General features: G+C 34.6%; 1 protein-coding gene across 1 annotated transcript in view; it reads left to right on the top strand.

The window, feature by feature from the left end:
• The window catches only part of LOC140439852 (alpha-N-acetylgalactosaminidase), a 212,126-nt gene that overhangs the window by 50,870 nt on the left and 142,471 nt on the right, over positions 1–18,785 (top strand). The gene's annotated exons all lie outside the window — the stretch shown is intronic.

The following is an 18,785-nucleotide window of genomic DNA, read 5'->3' as shown; positions in this document are numbered from 1 at the left end:
TTTCTAAAATTAATTTTTCAGGAATTAAAATAAAACTGTGTATATTAGAAGGAAATATTAATAAAATGTGAACTGAAGGGCGTGCTTTCTGCCAAAATACGCGAGAAAACTAAACACAAGAAAAAGGAGTATATTAGAAAGAAACATATGGAATTGTTATCAGAAACAGAGGACTTAAAAATTGAAAACAATAAAGACATATATTATCCAATGAAATGCTACTAAAAGTAAGAACAAAAATTCGCGAAAAAGCAAAGGGAAACTAAAATTATGAGTGTAATATGATAGACTATATAATGCATAACATTAATATCAACAAAAATAACCTTAGGTCATACAAAACAAGCATTTATGAATATATATATATATATATATATATATATATATATATATATATATATATATATATATATATATATATATATATATATATATATATATATATATGCTATATTTTAATAAAACAACGTGTTAAATTCCCGTCGCGCGTCGGTTAAAAAGTTGTTATAGCAATAAAAATGAAGTACACGTGAAATTAAGAAACGTACATATTATAAAAAAATTACTTATAAACATGTTTTATACGACGTACATATCAAAATAATTCACTCTTAAGATTTTGATACTGTAGTGGAATATTTTCGGCAATATTTAATAAATTGGCATGTTTTTTGAGTTGGTAGTGGCCCTTCATAGGCTTTTGTAAGTTCAGCAAGAGTGACTTCAGTTTTATAAGCGTTTTAGTTGACTTTAAAGAATAAGATGACCATGTTTGAATAGTGTTGTGGGATTTTCTTAACCGTATAGTATTTGGATCATCTGAGCTAATTTTGTATGCACACGACTGGTTATTTTGCACTTTGGATCTTTCCATACTACATTTTCTGCGTTGATAAAATTTTTTAAAAATGTTTGATGCATGTATATAACTTTAAATGGGTTTTTAACTCTAGCTTTCGCAATTACATCTGTCCACTGAAACGAGATATAAACCGATGAAAGTTTCTTGTTGCGTTCTATGAGGGCAACGTCTCTATCACAGGGCAGAAAGCTGTGCTCAGTAGTTAGAAACTTTTGCCCAATTTGGGTGAAGTATTTTTCACTAGTAGAACAGTAGTAGTCGAAGTAATGTTATGACTTTCCAATTGTTTTTTGGCCGACACATTTATCTGACCAAATAACAAGTTTTCTTTCTTGGCCTGGATCAAGACGATTGAAGTTTTCAGTTATATAAAGGAGCATTCCTGATGCTATCTCAGTGGAGCCTCGATGCGCCATTACTTCATTCCACAACATAATTGTAGTAGTATTACTTCCCATATTATGAACAGCGTAGTTATACGAAGAAAGTTGTCGCTGGTAGAAGATTGATGAATGAGTTAGATTAGGGCAAAAAAGAACTTGCAAAACAGTACATCTTCTTCTTCTTCTTCTGGTTCCTATCCGTTTCGGATGTTGGAAATCATATTGGCAATCATGACCTTGCTCGCTGCGGCTCGAAACAGCTCCGTTGAGGTTTTCTTAAACCATGTTCTTAAATTCCGCAGCCATGATATTCTCCTTCTACCGGGTCCTCGCTTACCTTTGACTTTACCTTGCAATATAGACTGCAGCAGGGAGTAACGGTGCTGATTTCTCATAACGTGTCCCAGATATTGCAATTTTATGCGTTTGATCGTAAACACAATCTCTGGTTCCTTCTTCATTTTTTCTAGAACTTCGTTGTTCGTGATCCTTGCTGTCCATGATATTCTCAGCATTCTTCTATAAAGCCACATCTCAAATGCTTCAAGTTTTTTAATAGTGGTGTCTGTAAGCGTCCATGCCTCCGCCCCGTACAACAACACAGAGAAAACATAGCATCTCAAATGTCTCATTTTTGTATCCAGGGATATGTTGTGACTTTTGAAGATGGCGCTCATTTTGTTAAAGACCGTTCTTGCCTTTCCTATGCGGCACTTTATTTCCTGTACATTTTTTTCATTATTTTTTCTTTCTTTCACATTTATCGCTAGCACAAGAAAGTTTGATAGAAAGCTTGTCACAATATGAACAAGTATCTGATCTAGGAAGTCCAAAACGCAAGTTGAATTTACTTTTAAAAATGTCGTGGTAGATTCGTAGATACATTTTTGTATCAGGAATTATTTTTAAAATAATCTGTACATGTTTGAGATGCTTAAATCAGCGAAGACATTCCCAGGAGTAGACGTCTCATCGGACCATAACCCATTAGTGGGCCAAATAGAACTAAAACTAAAGAAACTCATCAAAAGTAAACCTAAACAGAACCTGGATTACGGTACTCTAAAAGACCCCAGATGTAATGAGAGAAAAACTAGAAACCGCTAAACAACAAGAAATGACTGTAGAACAAAAATGGAGTTATATCAAAGACGTCATGCTAAATGTGGGAAAAGAACATCTGGGAAAGAAAACAAGAGTAAAAAATAAAGAATGGATGACTGATGACACTCTGAAGATGATGGACTAAAGTAGATTAATAAAAAACAGGGACGCGAAGAAATACCAAAAAATCAACCAAACAATTAAAAAAAAAGAAATACGAAGAGCCAAGGAGACATGGATGCAAGAAAAATGTAAACTAATCGAAGATCTCCAAGTAAAAAATAATCATATAAATATCCACCGAAAGATTAGAGAAGCCACTGGTCAATACAAGAGGAGAGACATACAACTCCTCATATACAAAGACGGGAACCTGTCGACGACAGTTAAGAAGAAGTTGGTGACCTGGAAAATGTACATCGAAAAACTTTTCTGGGACTACCGAGGTAACCTTCCAAAAATAAATGCATAATAGGGCCGTCAATACTAGAAAGCGAGCTGAAAGCAGCTTTAAAACAGTCTAAGAATGGTAAGGCCACAGGTCCGGACGAAATACCTGTTGAACTTATTAAGGTGATGAGTGAAGTGAGCACGAAGGAGTTAAGCCTTATGAGTCATGCACTTAGGATTTTTTTTAAAATCATACATGCCAGAATTTACAAAAAATGCGAAGAAAATGTCGGTGAAATGCAATTTGGATTCCACAATTCCATGGATACACGTGAAGCACTTTTCACCTTACAAGTCCTACTTCAGAGATGCCGCGATGCCAAAGTGTAGGATTTGATGAGAAGGACATTCGGATCATGATGAATTTATACTGGAACCAGCGTGCTCAAGTCAAGGTCCAAAACCAGCTGACCGACCTAGTGAAGATCATGCGAGGAGTAAGGTGGGGCTGTGTGTTCTCGCCGACTCTTTTCAATATATACTCTGAGGAAATTTTTACTGAAGCCCTTACAAACCTAGAGATGAGAATCCGAGTAAACGGTGAATACATCAATAATATCCGCTATTTTGAAGACACTGTGTTACTAGCAACCAGCCTAAATGATCTACAAGCCTTACTACACCGAGTGAGAACTGTGAGCGTAACATACGGACTAGACCTTAATATTAAGAAAACTAAATTCATGGTTGTCAGCCGTGCAAATTTAGATCCCGGGGCACTAACGGCAGGTAGCGAAGAGATCTAGAGAGTCGACAGATTCACTTACCTCGGAACTACCCTCAACTAACAATAGGACTACGCTCAAGAGATTAGATAAAAAATTGAAATGACACGGTCTACATTTATTAAGTTGAGATCCTTGCTGTGCTGCAGTGATCTCAGTTTGGGAACCAATATGCGGATAGTGAGGTGCTACATTCTTCCAGTGTTACTATATGGAGTAGAAGCCTGGACACTGACACAAGCCACTGAAAAGTGGATTGAAGCCCTCGAGGTGTGGATCTACAGGATACTAAAAATATCGTATGTGGGCCATGTCACCAAAGTTGAGGACCTACAGCGCATGACAAAAGAAAAAGAAGTGCTTAATTTAGTGAAACAACGTAAGCTTGACTACCTCGGCCACGTGATGCGGAACAAAGAAAAATATCGAGTTCTTCAACTCATTATGCAGGGTAAGGTATTTGGCAGGAAACAACCGAGACGCCGTTGTATCTCGTGGTTGAAAAACCTCCGACAATGGTTTCGGATGACCTCCGCAGAGCTGTTTCGCAGAGCAGCCAGCAAAACCATGATAGCCTTGATGATCGCCAACATCCGGACCGGATAAGGCACTGAAGAAGAAGAAGAAGAAGAAATCAGCTGAAAGGCAACTTTTAAAAGAGACATTTCTGCGATAATGATTTTCTTGTTGCAGAAATGACTCAACATGGTCGCATATTTTCCCTGCATCTGTTATCATGTTTTTCGAGACGATTAGTATGTTTGCCACGTTGATCATTTAGATTTACTCCTGCTTCCATTTTATCAACGAAGTACTGGAGTCTTCTAGCAGTTATTGAAAATATATAATATACCGTTGCTTTACATACCCTTATGTTTTCTACTTATATTTCACTGTACGCTAACGACGAGATGTTGTTTCCCCAACCCTTCTTCTTTTTGGCTCTTGCAGAGAAGGAGACTAGTGAATAGTTTTGCGTGATTGCCCATTAATAACTCAGCAGAACAACCCGTAGCGGACTGCTTACATTTACAAATACGCACTTAAAATAAATATTGTTTTAAAACATGAAGCTAGTTTAGATTACTTTAACTCACTTCATCTGGGCAACTTAGAGCTTCTTTGTGTACTTCTCTAGACGAAATCTCTGCGACGTTTAGGGGGGTAAGGTTGACTAATTTTCAAACTACCAAAACAGGCAAGTTAAGTCTAATTATATTCCCCACAGTCAGCAGTACATTATTTTGCACATATAGAACGTTGTTTCATGGAAAACCCACATATTAAAGTACTGGCGGTTACAACGTTGTTCCAGCATAGCATTCAATTATCCTAACCCCACCTTCTAATAATAGTAGAAATTTAAACCAGCAGGAGCTCCAACGAGGAGGTCACGAGAACGAGGAGTCCGACAGGGATGTATTTTATCCCCCGGTGAATGACTAAATAACATCAGATACCCAGATGACAAAATAGTTTTTGCAGGTAGTCGGACGATTTACAAATATTACTGAATCGGCTATAAGGTCAGCAATAAATTCGAGCTAGATCTTAACGTAAAACAGGCAAATCTATGAAAATTTATGACAACTAGTAAATATCCAATCTTAAACGCCCAAATGCACCAATCTAAAAGCCATTGTCTTTTTCCGATTGATTTTTCAAGGCAAGTTAAATGTCGGTAAAAGCAGGCTAGCAAGAAGACATGTTTCCTGGTCACAAAATCTACGGAATTGGTAAGACACGAATACCACTCAGCTGTTCCGTGGTGCGACAAACAAACCAAAGATAGCCATGATGATCGCCATCATCCGGAACGGATAGGTACCATACGAAGATAACATCCTACGCCGTACTCATAATATTTTATGAAAAGTTCTGTATATAACATTCTCTGTATACACAAATAATGATAAATTACCTATCACTACGATTTCATCATCAGGAAACTATCAAACAAGTAAAAAATTGACATGTATTTAGACGAAATTTGTTCTTTTATTAATACTTTAACAACTGTGGTGTATTATATAGCAAGACACATCAGATTCTTCTTCAATTATTACCAGTTGATGATTTGAATATTGGTAAATAAATTTTTGAAGTATTACGTTTGGAAGATTCAGTGATTTGATTAGACATCATGTTTCTTGGACTACTAAATGTTTCGTGTCCTAAACTATAGCAGGTTGGCGACGATAAAATCATTAAAATATTCAACCTCGACTTATGTCATAAAAATACTATATAAATCTTTTATGACATAATATGTAACATTTTATTGTATCACGTCTTTCGGATAGTATAATTTAAAACTGATATAGCTCATAAACTGCAACTAATCGTGCAAAAAACTTAAACCAAAACGTTTTTTCGTATTTGCAACATAATATGCATATTATTAGTAATATATAAAAAATAAAATAGTATATAAAAAAATAGTAAAATAACAAATTAAGGTAATGAAACATATCACGTCTATCGGATCGTATAATTTCAAACTGATATAGCTCATAAACTGCAACTAATCGTGCGAAAAACTTAAACCATAACGTTGTTTCATATTTGTAACATATTATGCATATTATTAGTAATATATAAAAAATAAAACAGTATATACAAAAATAGTAAAATAACAAATTATGGTGATGAAACAAACAAACTGTTATGATTTAAGGTCAATTTTTGAAACATGTCAACATTTAAAAAAATATTTACATATTTACCAATTCAAATCAAAGACTGGGGATAACATGCATGACCGAATTTAAGTCTGGTAATGGTAGTAACAAATGTTTAGGGATAATACTGTATAGGGTTATCAAAACAAAATTCTTTCCAGCAGTAGAACCACTTATACAATTACAGTGGAACCTCGATTATCCGTCAGGGCACCGGACCAAGGGTATGACGGATAATCGAAAAGACGGTTAAAAGAACATTAAAAAAAAATTCATAGTATAACTCCCAAATTTTATTTGTATGTTTTATTTGTCAATATAAGAGGGATTTATATTAGTACAGTAGAATCAATTTGATTTAAAATATTCCGAAATCTTTGTTTGTTTTATTGTTACTTCACATTTTGCAACGGCTGAATTTATTCATCGACGTAAAATCATCAAATCTACCTTATTTGTTTCTTCTTGCCGAGAATTCCACTCGATGAATTGTTGTATGTGCGATGCAGCTTCTCTAGCTTCTTTACGCAAATCTTTGTGAGTTGCAATCATCAACATCGCCACCCCAGCCATACTTTTCAATTCCTTCGGTATTTTTCTTTAAGATTGTTGTTCTCGGAACATCATACTTTTTGCTCAATGCGACAGCAGAAACACCTTTCTTTCGTTATGCAATAATTTCTATTTTTTTTTTTTTTTTCAATTGACAAAACAACACGTTTTCTTTTTGATGCTCCAGATGTGGATGCTCCATTTTTCAAAACTTAATGAATCAAAGGACCAAGTGACACAATCAATGTTCGAATTTGAATCAAACTGAATTATGGTGACACACAGATATTGACTGTAATAATTATTGTGCTGTGGGTTTTTTATTTTCTGTTTGCGATTCTAAAAATAGAACTCTAAAAGCACGGTATCATTTATTACTACCTATTTACCTTGAAATTTAATCCAGAGCCCTTGATAAGAACAAAAATTATTTACATAAAATAATGTGGTGGTGGCATAACTGCACGTGTATATTTCAACGAATGTCGTTTGGCTGATCGCAATGCTCAAACAAAATGAAGTTAGGACTAAATTTTTACTTATGTAGTCAATATAACTTATGTATGAACGCTGACGGTTAACAGAGGTGACGGTTAATAGAGAGACGGATAATCGAGGTTCCACTGAAGTTGCTTTTAATTTTAACAGGAAAACACCCATACATAATATTTGTAGTTAGAAATTAGTGTTCTACTGCTGGTAGTAGTGCTTGAAAGTTGGTCTCTATGCTCATTATCTTTGAGACCTATATATGCTTTAATCCGTAGAAATCTAATATACTTTTCGATGGAATTCAACAAGGTTTTTGATAACTAATAATAATATCGTAAAGCATTTTTGTCTGAGATATCATTTCGGACAGGCTTCGGTGCCAAGTGTATCTTTAACCCTGTTTCAGGTAGCTAGTGTCGATGCACACTAGCCCAGGGAGACCGACGGCTTTACGTGCCCTCCGAAGTACGGCTCGTATCCTTTTTAGAACTTGTGCGCTCTGGCTTAGAATTCCAGTATCTTGCCGCCGAGCTACGACTTCCACAAAAAAATTTTGATTTTAAAAGTATGAAAAGACTGTATTTTATGGTCTCCGTTGATTGTATTTCAAGCGACTCCAAAAACATATAGTCCTTATCCACTAAATCAGTACAAGCTGGTACAGAGTTCCAGAATTCTCGAATGGGTATCATAAATAAATTGAAGATACATAATAAACAAATTGGCTGTAGTACGACTGGATTTTAACAGACTTCTTTCGAAAAAAAAAACCCACTAAAAACTTAATGTCGGGATACTGCTTAAATATCGTATTACATTTTAAGTTATAATAAAACAATAGTTAGAACTAAAATTCGTAAAAAAACTGGTGAAAACATTTCTCCAACTTGTACAGGAATTGTACATTGTACCAAACAATGCAGGAATATTGGGAAAATAGCGATAAGGGATAAAATAGATGAAGAAGATAACGCTTCCACATATAAGGAAATTATTGAAACAGTCAAAGGTACAAAATTAGGAAAAGCAGCAGGGCCGGATGAAATTAACAATGAATTAATAGGAGAAGAAAAACTGATGCAATGGATTCATAAACTAATAAAAAAATATACGAAACTCAGAAAAAATACGAGTGAAGTGGAGAAGTGGTCATATAATAACGATATAAAAAAAGGAGGGCCAAGGGATACCAGTAACTACAGAGGAATCATGTTACTGAACAGCACATACAAAATACTGACAAGCATTTGTAGAAACAGAATAGATACAATATACACCGTTAGTACAGAAGACAATACCAACAAAGCTTCAGAAAAGAAAAATCGACTAGAGACGTCATTCACCTACTAACACAACTGATTAAAAAGTACTACGAATATGACTTATCAGGATTGTTGGGAGAACGGAAAACACTGTACGAGAGGCGTATGTAGCATTAAAATAATCAGCTACAAAAATGGGCTTAATAATAAACACCAACAAAATAAGCAAGCAACCACAAATCCTACGACCACTTGTTATAGAAAACGAAGTCATAGAAACAGTGAACGAATTTGTATACCTGGGAGCGCTCCTTAACACTAAAAATAATACTACCGCAGAGATAAACCGCAGAATTTGCACGACCTACAGATGCTATTTTGGGCTCAATCTTCTGCTTAAATCCACAATTATATCGAGAAATGCAAAAATAAAATTCTACAAAACAATAATACGCCCAGTCCTAACATATGGTTAAGAGACCTTTACTCTAACAAAAAATAGTGAAAACATGTTAGGATGTTTTGAAAGAAAACTACTAAGGCGAATCCATGGAGCAGTGAATGACAATGAAGTGTGGAGAAGACGATACAACTTCGAACTTTATAGAATATACCAGGGACCTGATATCGTAAAACATATTAAGATAGGACGTCTGAGGTGGATAGGGGATGTAATGCGGATGGGACAAAATGACCCAGCTAGAAAAACACTCCTTGGTAGACCCATTGGTAAGAGAAGAAGAGGAAGACCCAAAACAAAGTTTCTTGATAACGTCGATGAAGACATAAGGAATATGGGAATACGTGCTTGACGAAGAAAGACGATGGATAGGGACAACTGGAGAGAAATTCTCGAGGAGGCTAGAACCCACGCAGGGTTCTAAAGCCAGAATGTATGACTTAAATTTACACCTACTATGTATAGATTTCCAGCAAGCTTTTGACTCTGTAAATAGACACCAACTCTTACTAGAAATTCAAAACATTAATATACAGGCAACATTAATATTAACATTAACCATAACGCTCACAAAAAAGGTATTGCATAAGACTCGCGTGACTCACAGGGCTATAGAGCGCCAGAATTACACCGAATCAGACGAAGATTATCAGACAACCGATGGACAAAACGTATTGTCGAGTAAAGACCAAGACAAAAAGCACTACGGAGATAGAACGCACACCAATCAGATAGAATGAAAATCTGAAGGATATTAGCGGTAACTGGATGCAAGCCGCACAAGACAGATAGATACAAAGAGCTGAGGGAGACCTATGTCCAGCAGTAAACGAGTACAGGTTGATGATGATGAATATACCAGAAAACTGATTAGATTAATGAAAATGACAATTCTGTAGCAGAAGCTGTAACAGACGGGGGAAATACAGAAACTATCAATATAGAATTAGGAGTTCAACAAGGTGATGGTCTGTCTACAACACTTCTTAACATAGCACTGGACAGAGCGATTAGAAAAAACTGGAATCAACAAGATGATCATACAAAGCTCTGCACAAATTATAGGATGCGCTGACGATATGGTAATATGCACAAGAGACAAAAAAGGTTAGAATGTTCATACCTATACAATATATCTACAGGATTTTTAGTATCACCTATTATTGGTATGAAGTATGTCGGGGTTAAGGACTTCCGTGCCTAGTCTGTCGTTTGTGAAATGCTCAAGATCTTCTAGTTCGTTCGGAGCTCCTCTTCTACAAACGTTAAGATCAACACTGACATTTAAAATTTTAAAGGTGTTTTAAGCTTATGCATTGCAAACCTTTTTCGTTTAGAGGACTCGCCGACTAATATAATATCTCAAATTTTTGTACTAATGACCAAAGATCATTCATTCAATATAAAATATGGTTCTAGTTCATTGCTTCTATTTATATTTTATTTTTTATTCTATTTTAATTTTGATCTTTCAGTTTAAGATACATTATTATGCTGTCACTAATCGTCGTAGAGTAATATCCTGTTTTAAGGACCAGTAGTTGAAATTTTCGAATACTATTTGGAACACTCCCAATAAAATTCTTTACTAAAACCATTTTTTTTATTTTATTGTTCACCAACTGACAAGAGATACAATTAATAATAACTTCCTTCTAAGGTGTGAACATACTTTCCATCCTCACAAATAATACTCTAAATTAAATTAAAATGAAACTATTCGCCCACGGGCAGATGCTACGACAAATCACTCAAAATTTCTTTTTATATTATCTTTTCGACGAAGTGATCAACCTAAATGCAAATACCTAAAGGCGTGAAAATAATCATATCAAACAACTCGGTTTGTTAGTCGAAAGTGACCCAGAGAGCGAAGTCGTTCTAGTGTAATAGCCTTGCGTTTTCCTTATTAGTAGAATGGTTAGGCTGTGCTGTGCGTGTTCATATTCGCTTTTATAATCTATTTTGTTCTGGCTGAAATCGAAAATCGAGACCAGGAAACAAAAGTGAATGAGTTCATTTCATACGGTCATACTTTAGGAATGTTCATGAGTTTGTTCTTACACTGCAACAAAATATTACGATTAAAATTAATCTTTTAATAAAAACTTTAATACTGGAAAACATAGAAAAACATTTTTGCCATTAATTGGGTCACTGACATAACACATAGCTACTCAATATATATTTGATTTTAATTAAATTCATTAAATAATTCGCATCATTAGCGAATATCATCGAATAGTCATTGTTAGTGACAGACCTCTACTGTACTAAAGGACTACAAATTGCTCTATTTTTTGTATACAATTGTTTTTCTATACAACAGATCTATCAAATGCCAAATTCTCAACACATCATTTGCTAAGATATCACCATCAGATGTGTTTTGAAGGCTCGCTCTTTCTTCTTCTCCTTCTTTTTATCTAGACATGACTTTGTCTGTTTTTCAATGTGCCTCCAGTAAGTTGTCGTTCCATCGTTTTCGTTGTCTTATACTGATCGTCTTCCTATTGGGAAACCGTCTCTTACCGTTTTTACTATATTTTACTTATCTACGTAGTATATCTGTACTAGCTCTGTCCCATAATGTCTTGCCATCAATTTTAAGTGTTTTCATCTCTGCTGTTTCTAACATCCTTTTTCTTTGTGTCTCTCTGTGTCATGTCTTGTTTCTGCCGCGTATGTCATTATTGGTCTGATGACTGTTTTTGAAATTCTTCCTTTCATTTCTTTCCCGATATTTTTATTTCTTCATATTGTTTCATTCAGGCAGCCTGCAGCTTTGTTTGCTCTATTCACTTGATCTTCGACTTCAGTTTCGAGCTTTCCGTAGCTAGATAATGTGACGCCTAGATATTTATACTCCATTACTTGTTCTATTATCTGATCTTCCAGCTCCAATTTGATTAGTAAATTTGCTGTTGTAACCATGAATTTTGTCTTTTTTGGGGAAATTAACATAAATTTTCTGGCGGTTATATTAAATTGGTGCAGCATACGTTGTAAATCGTCTTCACTTTGAGAAAGTAGTATTGCGTCGTCTGCGTAGCAGATTATTTTAAGTTGTTTTTCTCCTATTTGGTATCCTTTATGAGTTCTTACTTTTTTTATTATTTCATCCATAATCAGGTTGAACAAAAGAGGACTCAGAATCCTCCTGTCTTATCCCATTGCTAGCTTCAATAGGGTCGGTTAGTTCTTTTTCCACTTTTACTTTTATTGTGTTGTTTTGGTAGATATTTTCGATCGTTTTGATTATTCCTATAAGTATCTGTCTTGCGTACAATAAGTGGATAAAGTCCTTTAATTTGACTCGATAAAATGTCCTTTATCCCTATTTCGTAGACCTCTTTAGGTCCATGAAACATAGATATGCCGGATATTTCTCTTGCGATTGCCTTCTTGTGTATGATCTTCCCGACCTAAAACCTAGTTGTCCTTCTGCTAGTGTTATAATTTCATTCACTTTATTTGTTATCACCTTCGTTGTTAATTTTAGTGTTATGTTTAATAATTTAATTCCTCTGTAATTTTCCGGGTTCGATTTGTCTCCCTTTTTGAAGAGAAGTATTGCTTGATCTCCATTCTTGAGGAATACTGTTTTGTTCTATTATTTTTTGGATTAGTTTTAATAGTTGTTTGGTCAGATCTGGTCCTCCGTACTTTAGAAGTTCGTACGGTATTCTGTCCATTCCTGGTAATTTTCTATTTTTTAATTTCCTTAATGCTTTCTTTACCTCTTCCTCCTCAATATTTATTTCTTCGTTTGTCGTCACCTCTGGTGTTGGTGGTTTATTATTGTTACCTTTAGCAAATAGGGATCGAAAGTAGTCTACCCATGTTTCCTTCTGAATGTGTTTCGTTTTTATTAGTCCGTTCATCTCTTTTCTTTGTCCTCTAATCATTCTCCATAATCATTTCTTTTTGTGTTTAATGGAAGTCGTGTTCCACCTGTTTTGAGAAGCTCTGCCAGTGCCTTTTTGTCTAACTAAAGTATTAGTTTCATTTCTGATTCGTTTATAGTGGTTATATGTGTTGTGTATTGTAAAAAGGCTTTCTTCTTTTCTTCACATTTTGTCTTCACTTCCTCTCTAAACCATGGTGTTTTCTTTGTTGATATTTAGTGTTCGTTAATTTCCTCAAGTGATTCTGTTGCTGCGTTAATTATGATATTTTTGGTTTTCCCAGCTGTCCTCGATGTAATAGTTTTTATTTTATTTTATTTTTTATTTTATTTATAATATTTTATTTCCAGCGATCTTCTCTGATATTCTTTTTCTGTATAATTATTCCGTGGATTCCGTATTAAGTTCTTCGATTTTGATTTTTGTTTGTGTTGGCGCCGCTCTCTTGGGTGTGAAGTATTTCAGGATGATTCTTTTTTTACATAATACTAGGCTATGGTCGCTACCTACTTCTGCTGGGTTGAGGCATCTTACGTCGATTATTTTCGATGGATGTATATCTCTGTTGGTTATAACCTAATCTATCCTAGATCTTTGTCCACGAGTGTTATTAAATGTATATTTTTGTTGGTCTTTATGGTCAAAAAATGTGTTGTTTATTCTAAGTTCGTTATTCGTGCACAAGTTTATCATCAGTTCTCCATTTTCGTTTTTAACATCCTCGTTATATTTTTGCTTAATTCCAGGTATTACTTGATTGTCTATTCGAGCGTTTAAATCTCTCAATATTATCATCTTCCCTCTAGCTTGATCTAGTACTTGTTGTAATTGGTCATAAAACGTTTCTCTTGTTGTTTGAGGCTTGTTATTTTCTGGGCCGTATACTCCGATGATGTTCAGGTCTTCTTCTCTATTCTTATCTTTACTGTAACAATCCTTTCTGATATGTATCGACACTATTTGATGTGATTTTGCTACCTTTGATGTATTAGTAAGGCTACACTTTCTTTGGCCCTGTTTTCTTTTGCTACTCCACTGTAGATTACCCTTTTCCTTTGTGATTATCCTTTTCCTTTCTTTTTTATTTCCTGTATTATTTTCTCTTTCAGGACTTGGGTTATTCTTGGTCCCTTGAGTTGAGCGATCTGATATTCCAAGTAGTAATTCTCATCTGGGTTTTAGATGTTTTTGGCTTGTCCTTATTTCTTGCCGTGGTCGTCTTTATAGTATCAATCCGGTTCCGAGGCTGTACATTTTTTTTTGTGGCAGTATTTGTTTTTACGATTGGTAGGTTGCTAACCTTGCCAATCAACCTCCACATTTTATCTGGCATTGGGACCGCTCTTTCTATTCATCTGAATTTATAATTTGGTTGCTCATGAGCAGGTGAGATGAGTTTGATTTATTTTGCTTAGTTGACCTCACCACATTGGTGGTTTTGACAGTATTCACTTCCAACTTGATCTCTCTCCGTGTGGAGAGGCGGTTGTATTCCGTTTTGATGAGGGGGCCTTGAGATTGTTTAAAAAGACGCAGGAGTGTAACTTTTTGTTGAATTTTGGTTATGATTTGGGGTCGGAGAGGTGGAAAAACTATTAGATTTCTAGTATAGTATTCTGTAATTTATATCTAAGTTACCTAAATGAGGAGCGTTGATTATTAGACAGTGTCTATATGGGTACCAGTCTTCGTTTTTATAATCACTTATTATTTTAGAGTTGAGGGATATTTGATACTGGAAAAGGATGATATGTTTCACTAGGATTGGTAGGTGATCGTATCTATTACCATCCACGAAGAAAATGAATTTCCTGTACTAGGCTTTATACCATAAATCACAAATATTTTAATTAAAAAATCCTTTATAAAAAGTTATAGCCCGAGAGGGTTCTTTTAAATAAATATACCTTTCTATAAAGGATTTTTTAAATAAAATTTCTGTATCTATTATCATTGAGCCTATTTATTATGCTAATTGTGTATATCATTTGATCATCATTGGACATGCTAGACTTATTTAGGTACGAGTCCTTAGGTCGCTAAGGTCGTTGCGTGATATCAAATTGAGTGTGTCTAGCGTTAAAGTCCCAATAAGGGTTGAAAATGATGTAATAAGAGAATATATTCATTGTCAAGTCGTTTTCTAGGTGTATGTTTTCTGAAAGGCAGTTGCAGGAAATTTTTATCAGTAAGGGCGAGTGGGAAGGGAGTTGACATTTACAACAACATAGAAAGCATCCTGAGGAAAAACTCACAAAACGAGCCAGTATATATTATTGGAGACTTTAATGCTAAGGTGGAAAAAACTGAAAATAAATCACATTTGAAAAATACTGTCGGGGCATTTGGCTTTGTCATTAGAAACAACAAATCTCCTACAGCCAGTGAAAATAATATATTAATAAAAAATACACTGTATAAACACCACCCAAGAAAGCTCTCAACATGGACTAGTCCAAATAAAGAAAACAAAAATCAAATCAACTAGATACTTGTGCGGCAAAGATGAAAAACCTAAATACTAAAAGTAAAAGTTATGCTTGGAGCATACTGTTGATCAGATCGTAAACTGCTAAAAATGAATTGCAGGCTGAAACTACAAATGACTAGAAAAATCATACTAAACGGCTAAGGGTAAATAGTACAAAAGAATTCCGGATGAAACTGATAAACAAAGAAAAACCACAAATATTAGAAGTCATAAATAAAAAGTGCAATGTAATAAACAGCTGGATACATTCAGCAGAAAAAGAGTATTTACCGCGTAAAACCTAAAAGAACAAGCATTGGATGTCAATGGTGTTAAAATTAGTAGAAAAAGAAGAGTTATTTTACCACATATCACAAAAACAGAAAGCAATACTCAAGAAATAGCGGAACTAAACAGTGAAATAAAATGGATGTGCACCAGAGATAAAAACAACCATATAAATAAGATGTGTCAAGAACTGGAGCAACATGCAAACCGTTAAAACTATTAAAAAAAGTTAAATATTTGGCCCTAGAGTTCAAGACACAACTTCAAGCCATTCAAGACCAAAAAGGAGAAGTAAAAACTGATATAGCAGAGTCATTGAAGAGACATAAAAAATTACTACTCAGAATTATACAAAGACACTTCAGATGCATCAGTCTCAAAACACAAGAAGCATGTAATCAGAGAGGCAGAATCAAACCAAACTCTCGACTAACTAATAAACAAAAGAACCCAGGAATCGATGACATACCAACAGAGACTCTAAAAGCAATGAGTGAGATTCAGAATGAGCGAAAAGAAGTCAACAACAAGAACATATGAGCAATAAAGGATTACAAAAGTCGGAGACATATCATCTAGAAAGATACAATACAGATTCAACACACAACATACAAACATAATACACGAAAAATACACGAAACAGAAACACAGTAATCAGAATTCGATATCCGAGGGCACAAACTCCACCATTAGATTTTTTCAGCAAAAAGCATGGCAGTTGCCTAAAAGACCGTGCCTAAGTAAGTCAACTATTAATTTTGAAGAAAACAACTCGCTCAATAACCTTGCAGGTATTTTCACACAACTGTTAAATAATCTTTTTTAAAAATAATTTACGGAATGGAAATCGAAACGTCAAATATTAGTTTAAAATAACACTGTCATTATAATCAATAGTGGCTTAGTCCAACATAAACAATATTTAACTCGATATGCCACAAAAAAAAACAATTTCAAAACCTTATTAAGTTACGGGTGTTGATGATTTTCAAGAAGTCGAGTTAACGTGTATGTGTGGCAATGGTTGGTTGTGTTGAAATCGTTTAGGAGTTTTTGGAGGTTGTTGTTGGTGAAGTAGCTGAATTAGGAGAATTAAATTACATAAGAATGAAACTTAGATCAGATATCTTACAGAACTTTAAATGTTAGAATACAAAACAAGTCGAAACAGACATACTAAAAATAATAGACGAGTAAAACTTACAGTTAGACAAAAATTAGCACTTCAATAGCTAAGATTCTTGTTTTTTTAAGTGAAGCCCAGTCAAGAGGTTATACTCAATTAACTAACATAATATCCTTAACTGGTCCATATATCTTTCTAAAAATTCTCATTTCTGCGATGTTTAGTCTCAATTTGTTTTATCTCTCTTCTCACTTTGTTTTGTCATCATCCATGTCTCACATGTATGTGTCATTACAGGACTGAATAATAAATTTTTACTTTCGTACAAGGGTTTCGTACAATTTTTAGGTTTCATTATTTTTTTTTAAATAACATAATTAACGCAGCAACATAATCACTTGAAGAGAGGAAAGTAACGAACACTTACATATCAAAAAAGAAAATGCCATGGTTTAGAGAGGAAGTGAGAACAAAATGTGAAGAAAAGAGGAAAGGCCTTTCACAATACAGAACACAACAAACACAACAGGTATATAACCACTATAAACGAATCAGAAATGAAACTAATACTTTAGTTAGACAAAAAAAGGGGGAACACTGGCAGAGGTCAAAACAGATGGAACACGACTTCTACGGAACACAAAAAGAAATATGGAGAATAATCAGAAAACAAAGAAAAGAGATGAATGAATTAATAAAAACGAAACACATTCAGTAGGAAACATGGGTCTACTTTCGATTCCTATTTGCTAAAGGTGACGATAAAGAACCACCCACACCAGAGGTAACATCAAACGAAGAAATAAATATTAAGGAGAAAGAGGTAATAAAATATTAAGGAAATTAAAAAATAGAAAATTACCGGAAGAGGACAGAATACCGAACGAAGTTCTAAAGTACGGAGAACCAAATCTGACCAAACAACTATTAAAACTATCCAAAAAATAATAGAACCAAACAGAATTCCTCAAGAATGGAGATCAAGCTTCCTAATACCTCTCTTCAAAAAGGGAGACAAATCGGACACGAAAAATTACAATGGAGTTAATTTATTAAACACACCACAATTAACAAACAAAATGATAACAAATAAACTGAATGAAATTATAACACTAGCAGAAGAACAACAAGGTTTTAGGTCGGGAAGATCATTTATACATATATACCGTAGAATACAAGAAACCGGCACATCTATGTTTCGTGAACCTTAAGAAGGCATTTAACCAGGTCAAATTAAAGGACGTTATCCACTTATTATACTCAAGAGAGATACCTCTAGTAATAATCAAAAGGATCGAAAATATTTATCAAAATAACACAATAAAAGTAAAAGTAGAACAAAAACTAACCGAGCCCTTTGAAGCTGGCAATTGGATAAATAGGGAGATTCCCTGAGTTCTTTATTGTTTATATGGATTCTGATTATGGATAAAATAATAAAACATGGATTTAACCTCAAATTTACTAAGATGTAAATAGGAGCTGGAAGGTCAGATAATAGAACAAGTGATGGAGTTTACATATCTAGGCACCACATTATTTAGCTACGGAATGCTCGAAACTGAAGTGGAAGATCAAGTGAATAGAGCCAACAGAGCCGCAGGTTGCCTGAATGAAACAATATGGAGATGAAAACACTTAGAAAATTTGATGTTGAGACACTATGGGACAAAGCTAGAAGTACAGATATACGACACAGATGCAAGGTGGAGTACACCAAGAACTGGGTAAGAAATAGAACAGTAAAATGGAACGATCATATAAGCCGAATAACAACAAATACAGTAGTAAAGACACATCAAGAAACACTACATTAAGAACTGGGTAAGAAATAAAAGAGTAGAATGGAACGATCATATAAGCCGAATGACAACAAATACAGTAGTAAAGACGGCAAGAAACGGTTCCCCAATGAAGACGATCAGTAGAAAGACCACGAAAACGATGGAACTACAACTTACTGGAGGCACATTGAAAAACAGACAGAGTCATGTCTACATAAAAAGAAGAAAAAGAAGAGAA

Source organism: Diabrotica undecimpunctata, chromosome 4 (assembly GCF_040954645.1).
Source record: "Diabrotica undecimpunctata isolate CICGRU chromosome 4, icDiaUnde3, whole genome shotgun sequence".
Lineage (NCBI taxonomy): Eukaryota > Metazoa > Arthropoda > Insecta > Coleoptera > Chrysomelidae > Diabrotica > Diabrotica undecimpunctata.
Note: the sequence above shows the minus strand (reverse complement) of the source record. Positions and strands in the feature narration are given on the sequence as shown.